Source organism: Agelaius tricolor, unplaced genomic scaffold, assembly GCF_023055355.1.
Source record: "Agelaius tricolor isolate 1412-34295 unplaced genomic scaffold, bAgeTri1.0.p SCAF_7, whole genome shotgun sequence".
Classification (NCBI taxonomy): Eukaryota; Metazoa; Chordata; class Aves; order Passeriformes; family Icteridae; genus Agelaius; species Agelaius tricolor.
The window spans coordinates 3,383,108-3,398,309 of NW_027269267.1; positions in this window are offsets into that span (position 1 = coordinate 3,383,108).

A 15,202-nucleotide genomic window follows, 5' to 3' on the forward strand; every position below is an offset into this window, starting at 1 on the left:
CTGTCACCTACAGGACATTGAATCACTCTCTTTGCTTTAAAGGCACAAACCCTGCCTGGCCAAAGCCCTGGGGCAGGGAGATGGTTTGCTGCATGTGCCCAGTGTTAACTGTGCAAAAATTCCACACAAGCCACAGTCTTGGAGTGCCTCATTCAAATGGGATTTGAGAAAAAAAAAACAAAACAAACAAACAAACAAACAAAACCCCAGACATACGAAAAACTTAGAGGGCAATTATCCAAGTTCTGGTAAATGCATGTGTGTTCCTGAGAGGAAAATATGGCAATCTTCTCTTAACTTGCTTGGGTATAAACACAAAAGCTAAAAAATTTTAAAAGCTATAAATTAATTAACAGAGCTTTCAATGGAATAGTTGAATCAACTTGTCCTGTAGTGTGGTACCCACTACCACAAGCTCAACAGGACTTTAAAAAGACAACAAAAAGTGTGTAAAATTCAAACTGTTCGACAGACAGCAAGCTCACCTCAGGTTGTCACACACACCCAGGCACAAATCCACTAATCCAAGTCATGCCTCAGGCACAGAGAGAGGAGAAATTGGAAGCACTAAAAGCAGCAGGACAAAAAAAAAAAAAACAAACCAAAAAAAACCAACCAGGACAAAACCCCAGCCCATGGAGACCCCTCCACGAGAGGAGGGCTTGGAGCCCCCACAGCCCTCCCAAGTGCCCAGCCCTTTTATTGAGGCACCTGTCCTAGGCTGACTATATGATGCTTTTATCCCCAGACATCTTGTTCTGTTTATGCTGAATAATAAGTTTTGCACTTTAAGGACTTGTTCCAGGAGTGAAGGGGGGAGAGAAGAAGCTGCAGTTTGTTTTCAGACACTGCACTCACTCCTCCACATTCCTGCTCCTGGCCTGTGCTCTCTGCGGATGGACAGACAGCAGGACAGAGCTCTCCTTTGCTTTTAGTTAGTTTAGCTAGCTGAGGCAAAGAAGGTCCCTGGACTGTGGTTTTTTCCATTTTCTTTGGAGCTGTTTAAACCTGCTCTGGCCTGAACACCCAGGGGAGCACCGGCAGCTCCACCTGTGGCCACCAGGCCGGGCCTGGCCTGCGACATTTCCAGCACTGATCAGAGCCTGAGTGAGCTGAACTGCAGCCCATGGAGGGACTTTCTGAGTTTGTCATCTCTTTTGGAGCAGTAAGGGGTTTTATTGTTTAATGTTGTTTAGGTTTTATCATTTAATAAACAGTTTTTCCCACTTTTCTCCAAGGAGGTATTGTCTCTCAGATCAGTTGGGACAGGGGCCGGTTGAATCTGCTTTTCCAGAGGAGCCCCTCTGAGGGTTCTCTCCAAAATTTACCCTCAACCAAGACAGCACCCCACTGATACTGATGGGTACCATGACACATTTTCTCAGCTCCTGGATTGGGAAAGACACCGATAGCATCATCCATGATGGCATCATGATGGCACTGAGGGCGCCGGGCCAGCTCTGCTCTGCCAGGCCGCCTTGGCCACCTTCCCATCCACCAGCCATGCCCTGAGTCACCCGCCTGCCTTTCCCCAGCTGCAGGCACATCTGATGGCAGCCAGCCCTATCCAGGCCATCTCCCTGCCAGTGGAATGCCACCAGGCAGGGCTGGGGAGGCTGGCTCTGGTTTCTCCATGCTCAGGGTGATTTCTCCCACACGTGGCATGCCTGCCGCGGCGGTGACGGAGGGCTGAGCTTGCCCAGCGTGGGCGTCCCATCCCCTCACTCCTTGAGAGGTGAGTGATGTCCCATCCCCTCACTCCTTCCTGAAGTAAATAATCAACAAGGAGTGGCTCAGGGAAGCCTGGAGATCCAACAAATCCATAGGGACAAGCACTGGTGGCACAGCGGGGTCAGGAAGCAGGACTGTTACACTCCCAACCACACAAATTAAGGATTATAAATAAAAATGGTTAAAGCCAAGAGAAGGGAATTTTTTAATAGATTGAGGATTCATCTTGGATGCCCTGAATTTACCATGCCCTGAAATAATCTGTTGGGTTGTGTGTCCCCACCATGGGTGTCCCATCCCCTCACTCCTTGAGAAGTGAGTGATGTCCCATCCCCTCACTCCTTCCTGAAGTAAATAATCAACAGGGAGTGGCTCAGGGAAGCCTGGAGATCCAACAAATCCATAGGGACAAGCACCGGTGGAAGCAGGACTGTTACACTCCCAACCACACAAATTAAGGATTATAAATAAAAATGATGAAAGCCAAGAGAAGGGAATTTTTTAATAGCTTGAGGATTCATCTGGATGCCCTGAACTTACCCTGCCCTGAAATAATCTGTTGGGCTGTGTGTCACTCACCCAGTGTATGACCTCTGGAAATTTGGGCAAAAAAAGAGGAATTCCATACTTGCACCACCTCACCTAATTTGTATTTACAGAAATAAATACCAGGCTGGTGTTCTGTCCATCTCTGCCTAGAAGATTAGCAATTATTCCACATTTTCAAGAAGCCATATTGCAAACAGTCAGTTCTGCTAATTGCCTTAATTATTCACCCCCTGATTTAAATGCAAGTTTTTCAGCATACTGCTGGCGACTTAATTAATTATAATTAGGTACAGGTCACGTTTCAGATATATAATCTTTATAAATGATAGACAGATGAGTAAGGATAGGAATCCAGATCGCCAAACACAAGTTCAGCCCCCAATTAAAGAACCGTGCACATCCCAAATTTAAATGCTGCATAATAATTATTTCTATAAATAATAGTATCTAGAGAAGGAGCTGATGACAGAGCTGTATCCCAATAATTAGGAATGACTCCAACTTTGTTTACTATTCCCTAGAGATGCATGCCTCTTGGTTTTGTTTTTAAATGCCCAGCTCATCCAAACACCTCGGTGTGGGATATATATTCACAAATATTCACACTGTCAAATATTCAAATATTCAAATAAACTGTCTCTTCAGCCACCTGCCCTGCAGAATTAACACCATCTCCCAGAAAAGTCATTCCTGGGGTGGAAATAGTTTGTTGTCCCAGTAAAACTAAAATATCAGCCAACAGCATGATGCTTTTATTGTCAGAGATTTTCTCTCAATTTTTGGTCCACCAAAAGCCATTTACAGGAATGTTTTTAGCTCAAAAAAGAAAAAAAGGTTAAATATGCTCTATTTTAAAGTGAAACATACAGCATGTGACTCACTAAAGTGCATTCAACAGATGTTTAAAAGCTGTTGAGTTGATTCAGATATTTTGCTATTTTAATCACATTTTATAAGGAAATATATGATCATGCTATATCTCACATGATTGGCTGTTTTCCTATAATAAATTTTGATCCCTTACCCAACTGCAATCCCATTTGGCAGATGACAGGAGATCAGGAATGAATTATTCCTGCCAATATGAATTATTCCCATTATTCCCAATTATACCTACCGATATTAATTGTTCCTACCTCTACTGAAAATGAACAACTGGGTAGAGGAGAGGGATCTTGTCAGAGTCCTCAGAGAAAGAGAAATTTGAATTAACCAGGAATCCAGGGACAGGGAAACAGTCTGCCAGTAACTATTGCTGGGCTTTAAATCAGTATCCCACAGAAGAATTGGAGACACAATTCTCCACATTTTTCTTCCCTTTGGACTGTTCCAGTCTCTCCCAGGTCCAACCCTTCCCTCAGAGCTGAGCTGAAAATGCTTCCACTGAAGTCACCTGGTTTGTCCCTCCAACACCCGTTTTCCCCCAAGGTTTTCCATCACATCAGCCACAGGATTCCAGGGATGTGACTCAGGAGACTCAGTCCTTCCTCCATCCCAGCTTTTGCACCTCCCACAGCCCCCACTGCACTCCTGCAGGACCTTTGCTGCTTCTTCCCCCTGAAAAATGCCAAGCAGCTGGTGATGCACTGGGTTTCATGTGGACAGCACAGAAAGTGGGTTTAAATAAAGGTGTCAGACAGCAGGTTGATTAGCTAGTTAGTCCTGTACTAATTAATTCTCCTCTCCTGTAAACCTTGGCTCAAAACCTGCCACTTATGTGGTACCAAGTACAAGCTATTCTTTCACTGCCCTGCCTTTTTAAATTCCTTGGAAAAGGAAGGGATTGCTTTCCTTGTGTAAAGCCCGACCTAGGAGTCCCCAGGCATGAAAACTGAGAGCCAGGGCACAAAGAAAACACAGGGCATAATTGGTAATTCGACCTTTGGAGCTTATGGGGAAGATTAGGGTTAAGAGCTTTACAAAGTTTGCTCTTGAATTCACTGTTTACAAAAGATGCCAGAGAGATAAGCAGGGAAGATTTATTTTTGGAAACTCAGAGACAAAAGATGTGCAGGTCCCAAGTTCAAAATTGCTAAGCTCATGCTTGAGGTCATCAGCTGCATGATGAGTGTCTCAAATATCACAAAATTGAATGTATCTCCTGTGCCACCACTAACAGGCATGGAAAATACTCCATAAATATGTGATTGACCATCCACACTGAAGTACCAGAAACTGGTAGGATTTAGGAGAGTACACTGAAATCCAGCAGATTGTCACAGCAGGGAGAAAAGTGCCACTTTTCCAACTGGGATGTCAAGCATGAGGTCCTCACATTACCTACAGACCTGGAATACATATTGAAAAAAAAAAAAAATTAGACAAGGTGTTGGAACCTAGTTGCTGAGAATTTGAGGTTTTTTATACTAACAAACACTAACACCCAAGAAAACATTATATTTAACTTAAAACCATTTCAAAAACCCTTTAAAAATTAAATAATAAAATTAAAATTATAAATATATAATTTAAATAAAAATATATGTCACATAATAAAAAACTTAAAATTCAAAGTTTTGACATATAATAATTTATATAATAAAATAATAATTTTACAACAAAAACTAATCCTTCTTCTTTACCTTCTTTTCCACTTTCTTCTTCATAAATTTAAACAATATTGCATAATTAAACAAAAAAATCCACATTACATACCACAAATAATTCATTATTAAATTAAAAATAAGAATAATTTAAATATCATTTCTTAATTAAACAATTTATCCTTTAAAAGCCTGATAAAAAATACAACTCCATTTTTTAGTTTATTAATAAAATACTCTAAAACTCACAACTTTTAAAACTATAACATAAATAAAAACTAACAGACATCTAAACCAAACAAAAAATACCATCTCAACCATTTAATCCCAACCTTAAAAAAAAGAAAAAAAAATCAACCAGAAGGCATTAATGGTATTCCTGAAAGAAGGTGTGTGACTCACTCTCTAGGCATGGGTGGGTGCCCATTTTCCATGATGATCACTCATTCCTGGCAAGATCTGGCAAACCCAAGCATCAATAGCAGTGGCCATCTGCCAAATGGGCTCCCAAGTGAAACTGCCAGCTCAAGAATTATTGGAACTGGAATAGCTTTCAGAGAGTCAGGACTTTCAGTCATTCCTTACCTCCTTTGGGGAAAGGCTTTTCAAAGGGCTGGTAGTGACAGGACAATGGGGAATGGGCTCAAGATGAAGGAGGGCAGGGTTGGATTAGATATTAGGAAAAACATCTTTACTGTAAGATTGGAGAGGCCCTGGCTCAGGGTGCCCAAAGAATTTGGGGACTGCCCACCCCTGGAAGTGTCCAAGGCCAGGTGAGCCAAGGCTTGGAGCAGCCTGGGACAGTGGAAGGTGTCCCTGCCCATGGCAGGGGGTGGAAATTGATGGCAATTAAAGACCCTTCCAACCTAAAGCATTCCATAACACCCCACTTCTGTAATTCTAGCAATGTTCCCCTTTGGCATTTCCATTAAAGACCCTTCCAACCTAAACCATTCCATAACTCCCCACTTCTGTAATTCTAGGAATGTTCCCCTTTGGCATTTGGCATTTCCATTAAAGACCCTTCCAACCTAAAGCATTCCATAACACCCCACTTCTGTGATTCTAGGAATGTTTCCATTTTGCATTTCCATTAAAGACCCTTCCAACCTAAACCATTCCATGACTCTCCACTTCTCTGATTCTAGGAATGTTCCCAATTCGGCATTGGGCATTTCCACTAAAGACCCTTCCAACCTAAACCATTCCATAACTCCCCACTTCTGTGATTCTAGGAATGTTTCCATTTGCCATCTCCTTGTGGAATCACCCAGCCCCACCACTTGTAGGCTTGGAGCAGATTTCAGGCTGATCCTCAGGGCTGTGCTCTTCAGGCAACACTGAGACAGCAGCACAGGTCTCTCACACCTCAGCAAACATCCCCACGGAAGAACTGGCTCAGGCAGAGCCCAAGGAGGGCTGAGCAACCCCTGAACTGAGGTAAATATTACACCTCACCACAGCAGCACGTCCCTCTGCCAGCAGGAGAACAAATGATGCTGCTCTCCCAAGCCCTGAGTCTTGGAGGGCCTTATCTCATCTCTAATAACACACAAATTCTTATCTCTGGCCTGGTAAAATGTGAGCCCTGATCAAAGGTTCCTGTTAATAGCATTTATTTCTGGTGTGATTCTCTGGAAACAACTACAGCCGACCCCACGTTTCTTGCCTTTATCTCTGTGGGGGCACAAGTTCTGGTGTCTTTTATCTGCTCTGCTGCCTCTTATTTCTGAGATGTGTAAGAGCTTTATTTCCCTCAGAACAGGAGATCCTTCCCAGCTTCAGTTAAAATTGACCAAATGGTTCAAAAGTTGTTTGGGGGAAACAGGAAGCCAGAACAAAAAAAAAAAAAAAAAAAAAAAAAGGCCTGAGTGACTCCGTGACTCCCATTTCCTTCAGCTCAATCCAAGCTAAAACACATCCTTGCAGAGAAAACAAAAATCCCTGGAATAATCACTTGGTAAACAAACTTTTTCTTTAGGGACGTGCTCCTTTCAAGGGAATACACACAGAGGTGGAAGAAGGGAGTATCCTAGAAAAACTAAATTCCTTTAGGTGTTTTCAACATGCCTGAGAACACCAAAAAGAGTGGAGTGTGCTCATTTAAAATCCCTGCACCTCTTCCTCAGCAACTAAACTCTCCACTGGAGCGTGTAACAACACAGGATACAGAGACCTGAGGAAAGTGAGGGGAGGTTTTAATGTCAGAATATCAGCTGTGGGAAGCCAATGCACTGCTAAGGATTTATGGGACATTTTCTACATAATCCCCAAGGGGGTTTTTGGTTGTGGTTTTTTTTTTTTTGGTTTGGTTTTTGGTGTGTTTCTTTGTTGTTGTTGGTTGGGGTTTTTTTGTAGTTGTTGTTGGTTTTGGGTGTTTTTTTGGGGATTTTTTGGTTTTTTACATTAGGATGGTGCTACTACATGAATGCTGGGCTTTATGGGTTAGATTCCAGCAAGTCCCATTCTGGAAGCATCACCTGTCCCTCTGTGCTGGCTCTGAGAGCCCCTCCAGGGCTGGGCCCAGTTCTGCTCCTGCAGGAGAGCCCTGGAGGGGCTGGAGCGTGTCCAGGGCAGGGAACGGAGCTGGGCAGGGGCTGGAGAATCCCTGAGGGAGCTGGGCAGGGGCTGCAGAATCCCTGAGGGAGCTGGGCAGGGGCTGGAGCCCAGGAGGGGCTGAGGGAGCTGGGCAGGGGCTGGGGCTGGAGCAAAGGAGGCTCAGGGGCCCTTGTGGCTCTGCACAAGTCCCTGCCAGGAGGGCACAGCCGGGGGGGTCGGGCTCTGCTCCCAGGGCACAGGGACAGGAGCAGAGGGAACGGCCTCAGGCTGGGCCAGGGCAGGCTCAGCTTGGACAGCAGCAGCAATTTGCCCATGGCAAGGGAGCTCAGGCCTTGGCAGGGGCTGCCCAGGGAGCTTTGCAGTGCCCAGCCCTGCAGGTGTCCCCTGCAGGTGGCACTGAGTGCTCTGGGCTGGGGGACAAGGTGCCCATGGGGCACAGCTGGCACTGCATGGGCTGGCAGGGCTTTGCCAGCCTCAGGGATTCTGGGATTCACAACTCTGCCCCAAATGTGTTTGGTGTTTGGTGTTTGGTGCAAACTGCAAAAACATTGGGAAGAGACAGAGGGTCCAAGTACAGCGAATGGGTATTCAAGGATAATTGCCAGCCATAAACCCTGGCACACGCTGGATCTGGGTTCCCAGAAATGCCAGGTTATTGGGAAAGCACAGAAGGAATTTAAGGAAGGTGAGATCAAAATCCCTATCTCTAAAAATCTGTTCCGTTTCTTTCTTGCCTGGCCAAAGTGTGTGTTCCCCTGAGATAAGAGCTCCACACAACTCCAGTTTCTCCTGGGTTTACTCAGGAGCACTAAAACAATACAGGTTCTGCTCCAAGAAAGCCAATGGGGATCAGCAGAGCTCCCCTGCACAGCACCTGAGAGTGTATTGCTTCCAAAGTTCAATTTCCATGCACAGTGAAAGCTGGGATGTGAGGGGCAATAACTTATCACATTGCTAAAAAAGAAACTGAATTATTGCCATAAAGATCATAGCAAAATCTATATTCTCATTTAAAGACTTCTGGGCAACCCTCAGCTTACTTTCTGAATCAGTCACGTTAAGAAAACCAGATTGCACTGAGACAAAGGAGAGAGACTGCACTACAGGAAAGAAAGGAACAACATGGGCAGTTTATTTCACTCCTCATTAAAAGATTTCCAATGCTGGGAGAAGCAGCAACAAAGTCCTGTGGCTGCTTATCTGCCCCAGGCCAGAGAGCAATCCACTTCACACCTGGGAGTGAGCAGTGACTCCAGAAATCTCAGTGCTGTCAGCAGGACAGCTCAGCCATGGAAACACTCATCTCCTGCGAGGAGAAAAGCACATCTGGCCCACAGAGGGGAATTCATGCCACTGGGGAAGACTCTTCATGGAGATCTGTGTGGAGAGGAACTGCTCACAGCGCTCCCTCCCTCTGCTTGGTGTGTCCAGGGCTCCACCAAAACCCGCTGTTTGTGAAAAAAGACAACTCAAAGTGAAAACATGTTTTTAAAAAATTAAAATAGGTTTTAAAAGAGCAAAAAGAATACAAGGGTTTGTTCCACCACAGCTTGGGTTTTACTTTGTTTGTTGGGTTTTTTTTCAAAGTACAATTCACAAAGGGTTTTTTTGAGACTGACTTTGTTGTTCCTAGGGGAGGAAAAAGCCCTAATGCCTAAGGTCCAGCAGATTCTCATGGGCTAAAGAAATTATTTCCCCTTGTTTTATGCCAGCCTGGCACAGCCTGTCCCCCTCACAGTGTTTGCTGGCCAGTGCCACCAATCCTGTGTGTCACTAAGGCCCTGCTGAGTGGTTGCAGCATCTGAGCTTCACATAGAACCAAGTGGCCACAGTGGACAGGGACATGTGGCCACAGGAGTGGCCCTGTCACACCCTGCAGGAATGTCTGTTCTGCTGGGAACATGAGCAAGGCAGGGGGACCACAGTGCTCTGGGACCTCTGACACTGACAGGGCTGCACACAGGGTGGAACAAGACTTATGGGTTGGCCCCAGCTGGACACTGGGGTGGGATATCACACCCTATAACCCAGCCCGCCCCTAAAAAAAGTGAATTATTTCACACTCCGAATACAGAATTGCTTCCTAGAGTTGTTCAACACAACTAAGTTCACTTTTTGCTCTGCTAATAATAGCCTGTGAAACCAGGATTGTTCCCAAGATCTTGGTACACAGCATATGTCTTATGTTCTCCACAAATATTAAACATACCCCCGCCCATCCCTTCCATACCTCTCCCTCATTTGCTGCTGTGACAAAGATATTCTTTAATGAATCTCAATGACTCATCCCAAATGTTGTTTTTTTGAATTGTGATAAGCACTAGACAGGGTGACTAATGGCCTGTGTGCAACACCTAGACAACGTGAGCAATTCCTTGTTTGCCCAAACCATATTAGATACTGATAACAGATACAGGCATTGCACCTGCTCCATTGTAAAAAAGGAAAAAGCAAGCAGGACAGATAGAGCAACTGCTGCTTGTATTTGTACAAAGTGAATTTATCTTGTCTGTGTTCCAGAGAACGTATGTTGGGGCTGCTCTAAAGCTCCCTGCTCCTGTAAAAATGACTAATTTGACATTGTGCCCCTGGAGGAGTAAAAGCAGAAAGACAGCCAGCTTGGCTAGGATGGAACTGAGCTTCCCAGAGATGGCTGTGAATGAAACACAGGCAGTTTTCCAAGTCTGCCAATGTAGGCACCAGTGGACACAACCATTTTCTCATCCATTTACAGCTGAACCTGGCATTGCCTTTGCTTCTCCCACTTCTGTGGGAGTAGGGTTGGATTCCCTCATGGATAGGCCTGGGCAGTCTTCCAGCAGGAGAGGAGGTCAATCAAACAGGATGTAGATGTGACATATAGGTCATTTTAGTCAAAGTCAAACAGGATGTAGATGTGACATATGGATTATTTTAGTCAAAATCACTCAATAGATGAATTTTTGCTCCAGACACTTCAGGCTGAGCTCCTCAACACAGAGTGGGGTGAATGCTCCTCACCACAGCGCTCTACTCCTGATTTTTTGCTTGGGTCAGGAGAGAAGCCACCAACTTCTCCCTCACTCTTAGAACTTAGAAGCACATGTCCCAGCAGAATCCCAGAATCATTTAGTTGGAAAAGACCTCCAAGATCATTGACCCATCCCCACCTTGTCACCAGCCCAGAGCACTGAGTGCCACATCCAGGCCTTCCTTGGGCAGCTCCAGGGATGGAGACTCCAAACCTCCAAAGCTTAACAGCCCTTCAGTGCACAAATTCCTCCTGATGTCCAACCTTAGCCTCCCCTGGGACAGCCTGAGGCCATTTCCTCTTGTCCTGTCCCTGTTTCCTGGGAGCAGAGCCTGATTCCCCCAGCTGTCCCCTCCTGTCAGGAGTTGAGCAGAACCACAAGGTCCCCCCTGAGCCTCCTTTTCTCCAGGCTAAACAACCCCAGATCCCTCAGGTCCCAACACACAGCACCTGCCCGGAATGAATTTCAAAATATTGTGTAAACAGAGATCTTCTTATTCACTGACCACAAAGAGAGTCACTGCTGTGCTTTTTGTGAGGCTGTGTCTATGCACTGAACATGCAGTAAGAGGGATCCATGGGTGAAATGATGGCAGTCACTACCAGAAGGAATCAAGTGATTAGAAATGACTCCGTTCTCACTTTCAGTGCCACAAATTTTGCCACTGCCCAGCACTTGGCTTGCACAGCTCCACAGACAAAAATCAATGAGGGCAAAAAGAGAAGTGGGAGTTTGCTCTGGGAGGTGAGGGATTAATCACAGAATATCCTGAGCTGGAAGGGACCCACAAGGCATATCCAAGTCCAGCTCCTGGCCCTGCATGGATACCCCACCAAGCCCAGCCTGGGCATCCCTGGCAGTGCTGGCCAAAGGCTCAGAGCTGTGGCAGCCCCGGGGCCGTGCCCATTCCCTGGGCAGCCTGGGCAGTGCCAGCACCCTCTGGGCAAGAACCTTGCCCTAAAATCCAACCTAAATTTGCCCTGGGCCAGCTGCAGCCAGGATCCTGTCCTGGTCCCTCTCCCACAGCTCAGAGCTGTCCCTCAGGAGGAGCTGCAACCCCAGGGAGCTCTGCCCTCACTGTCCTCTGCTCCTGCTGAAAGAGAACGAAGTCAGCTGAGAATAATAAAGAAGGCAAAAGAAAACATAAAAGATGAACAAATTCTACGATGCCAAGGCTCAAGCCTTGACACACAGTGGAATATGTCAGCATGAAAAAAATAATCTTAAGTCACTGTTCCAAAAATATTCCCAGAGCTCACAGGGACAGTTCCCACTTAGAGAAGCACAAGAGCAGCAGTGACAGAGCTCTGAGCCACGGGCTCTCACACTCTGTGCTGTGAACATCATTATCTACACACCTAGGGCTAAGGCAAAGTTTTTAAACAGCTGTCACACCTTATCTAAGTGCCAGCACACAACTTTAACAGCCACAGAACAACGATGCCAAACCCCTCTACTTTTTGGTGAGGGGGGAAGAAAAAAGGGGCCCACACCCAGCAAGATGAATTCCTGCCCTCACTGCACTGAAGGGCACATCACAGTGATTAGTGAGCTGACCAGGAGAATCACAAGCTTGTGCACAAGCAAAGTAATTCTTAAATGAAACCAGCAGGGAATAAAAGAAAAAGCTCTGCTACTAAAGGAAGCTCAAACATACTTTTTTGAACCCAGTCATCCAAGTGCAATTATTAAGCTCTGTTGTTTCTGAATACACTTGGCCTTAAAATATTAACATGTGCTTTTTGTTTTATGCCTCAGACTGCATGAAATGAATTAAATACACCCAAAATGGTATGAGCAATCTCTCAAACACTAGCTAATTTAACAACTAATCTTCTGCTTTAGTATGAAAGGTAAAGATTTAGGTTTTTCAATCATATGAGGCATCATCCTACAGTTCATGTGTTAGGCATCTCTCCTGTCCACTGGCAACATTATTTGAGGCAGGCCTGCAACATTTTCACTTAATTAAAAAAAACCAACAAGCAGATGCATAACCACTTCAAATTTTTATATTTTATGCAGCTGGGAGTTCAGCTGACTTTTTTGAGAGTTATGAAGGTGAAACTTTAAGGGCAAAATGTAGCAATATTTGCTGCTGCTGCTCAAACTTTGACACAGTATTTATTTTTTTTTCTGGGCAGTAATTAGCCATGCTGGTTTGCATGTGCTCAGAGTAATGACACACACACACAAATAACACTGCACTTTGTGACTCACGGCCATGCCTTCGCAGAAATTACCTTGGTCACACTCTGTGCACCAAACACCGTGGGGAGAACCCTCCAGTGGGGACAGGCAGCCGTGTTTTGTTTTTTAGCTGAACAATTTATTTCAGTGAACAATCTATGTCTGACTGAAAAGCCATCCAACACCCCCCCCCTTTCCCCCCCAAACCTGTATAAATATTTTGTTTCAGTCGAGTTTGAATGGCAGAGTAAATGAGTTTCATCCTTTGTTTCAACCATAACAGTGCCTTGTTTGAAGTTGCTATTTCAAGCTGGGAGAGCTGGGCCTTTATTTTTCAAAGATGTTATTTCCTGAGACCCTTCACTCTGTGAACTTACAGCCGGCCGCCACCACTGGAGCTTCATTGTTAATTGTCTTTTTTAGGGGCACAAATATACAGCCTTTCCTTTCAAATTCAGGATGGCTCTGTTTATTTATGCTGCTGAATGCAAACTCTCTTTGGAGGAGGCATCCCTGGTGCTGCAGGGATGCCAGGAGCACTGGGAGGACGTGCAGGGCTCTTCTGGACCATGAGAGCCCACCAGACATTTCTGGGGCTCCCAGCAAAGGGCTGCTCCAGGAGAAGGGAGGAAGAGGAGGAGGAGGAGGAGGAGGAGAAGGAACACGTGCACCCCAAACCTCCTGAGGCAGAGGAGCTGAGCCAACATGCAGATGAGGGCCAGCACAGCACGAGAGGGATTTTCACTGCCCTGTGTGTCCCTCTGTGGCGCAAGAGGAATTCTGGAGGAGTAAGTCACAGCTGCTCCGAGCTGCAATGCAGCCCTGCCACATACCTGCCTCCTCACATTCCCCCTCCACGCTTCAAACCTCGGCATTTTTAGCATCTTGTTCCCCCTCTTTGTTGTCCCCAGTGAGAAGATGGTGTGCAGGCAGCAGTGAAGCATTTCCCTGACCATCAGCTGCTGCCCTTCTCTCCCTCCAAGGAGCTCAGCCCTGCAGCTGCTCAGATCAGAAATATGGGGCCAAATATTCCCCTTGGACAGCCATCCATTGCCAGGTACTTCAACATAATCTAGCTGGTTCCTTTACTTAAATTCATTACAAGAAAGTAACTCTTCTGCTTATTTCTGAGGCACTGTTGCAGAGAAAGGCAGTAAAAAAAAAACAAACTAGAACTCACTTTCAGCGTAGGTCCTCGTTCAAACAAAAAAATTATGATCGAGAAGGACTGAAAAAAGTCTTACCTATGTAGATTACCACAGAAAAGACAACTTTGTAATGTTTTTTTTTCTTTATTCTTTACCAGTTTTCTTTCCTTTTCCCTTCCTAGCTACTTCACTCTTGAGCACCACAGCTAGTTTTCCCTCATTCCTACAAAAAAATAAAGCAAAAATATCAGAAAAAATATTTCAGAAGATTGCAGCTAGATGCTGATTCAATTATCCTTAAATTGATACCTAACTCCCTCTTTTGTCTCTGGCTCACAGAGTGCCAACACACACAGGAATAAAACCACAGAAAATTGTGAGGAGGATGGACAATTCCTAAAATAGAACCAAACACACGGGCACAAAACAAAAACCAAGCCAAACCTATTTTTTTCCTTTGACTCTCTAAGTTAATGATGTGACATTTTGAAAATGAGCTGTGCAGAGGGGACACAGAATTAAAGAGGAACTTGGAGTGGAGAGGAAAGTTTCAGCTCTCTGCTCTGACATGCTGGGCTTGCTCTGGGTTTGGCCACTCCAGATCAGAGACTCCCCCAGATGAAGCTTTCACTCACACTGGGAATATTCACTCCCAAATATCGAATTGGCATTTTCCCTGCTGCCACTGTGCACCTCTGGAGGAGCCTGGCTCTCCCTTTGCTCCAACCTCCCATTAAGGAGTTGAAATTAGCAATGAGATTCCCCATTAGCCTGCTTTTCTCCAAACTAATGAAACCCAGCTCCCCCAGCCCCTCCTCATACATCATCCAGCCCACTAAGCACAAACCACTTCTAATGAAGGCTATTTCTACACTAACAATAAGTAAAATTTAATGAACTTAAATACTCTTACATAAGAAGAACTGCTCTAAAAATACAACCTTTCAATAGAGCAAAATATGGCCAGGTTAACAGTTTTGCTCTGGGTCCCAGAATGTTAATTTAGCAAGAAATAAATAACTCCCAGCCTTTCATCTTATCTTTCTGACAGATGTTTCCCCTATAAAAAGGGTGTCATAATTGTTTTTGTCAGTGTTATAATTAAAATTGCTATGCAGCTGACATACAGTTTTTAATGGTTTCCCCTAGGATTATAGCAGATGTTGCCTTATTAGATCAGGGCTCTCCTGGAGTAAGAAATGTCATTGGCATAATCAAGACACATCTTTAAGCCTCTCAAAGTAGACTGTCACAATTTTCCCAGTAACATTTGACCCTAAGGGATGAAATATATCCTGCTTTTCTAAGGAGAAAGTTTTCTGAGGAGTTTGAAAGAAACACTGAAAAAAAAAAAAAATCCAGTTTTTGCTACAGCCAGAAATAGCTGGAAGATACAGGAGGGAGCCCTGACAACTGCACCAGCAAGGCCAAAGAAACTGTGGCTTTTTAATGGCAAAAATAATGGCAAAGA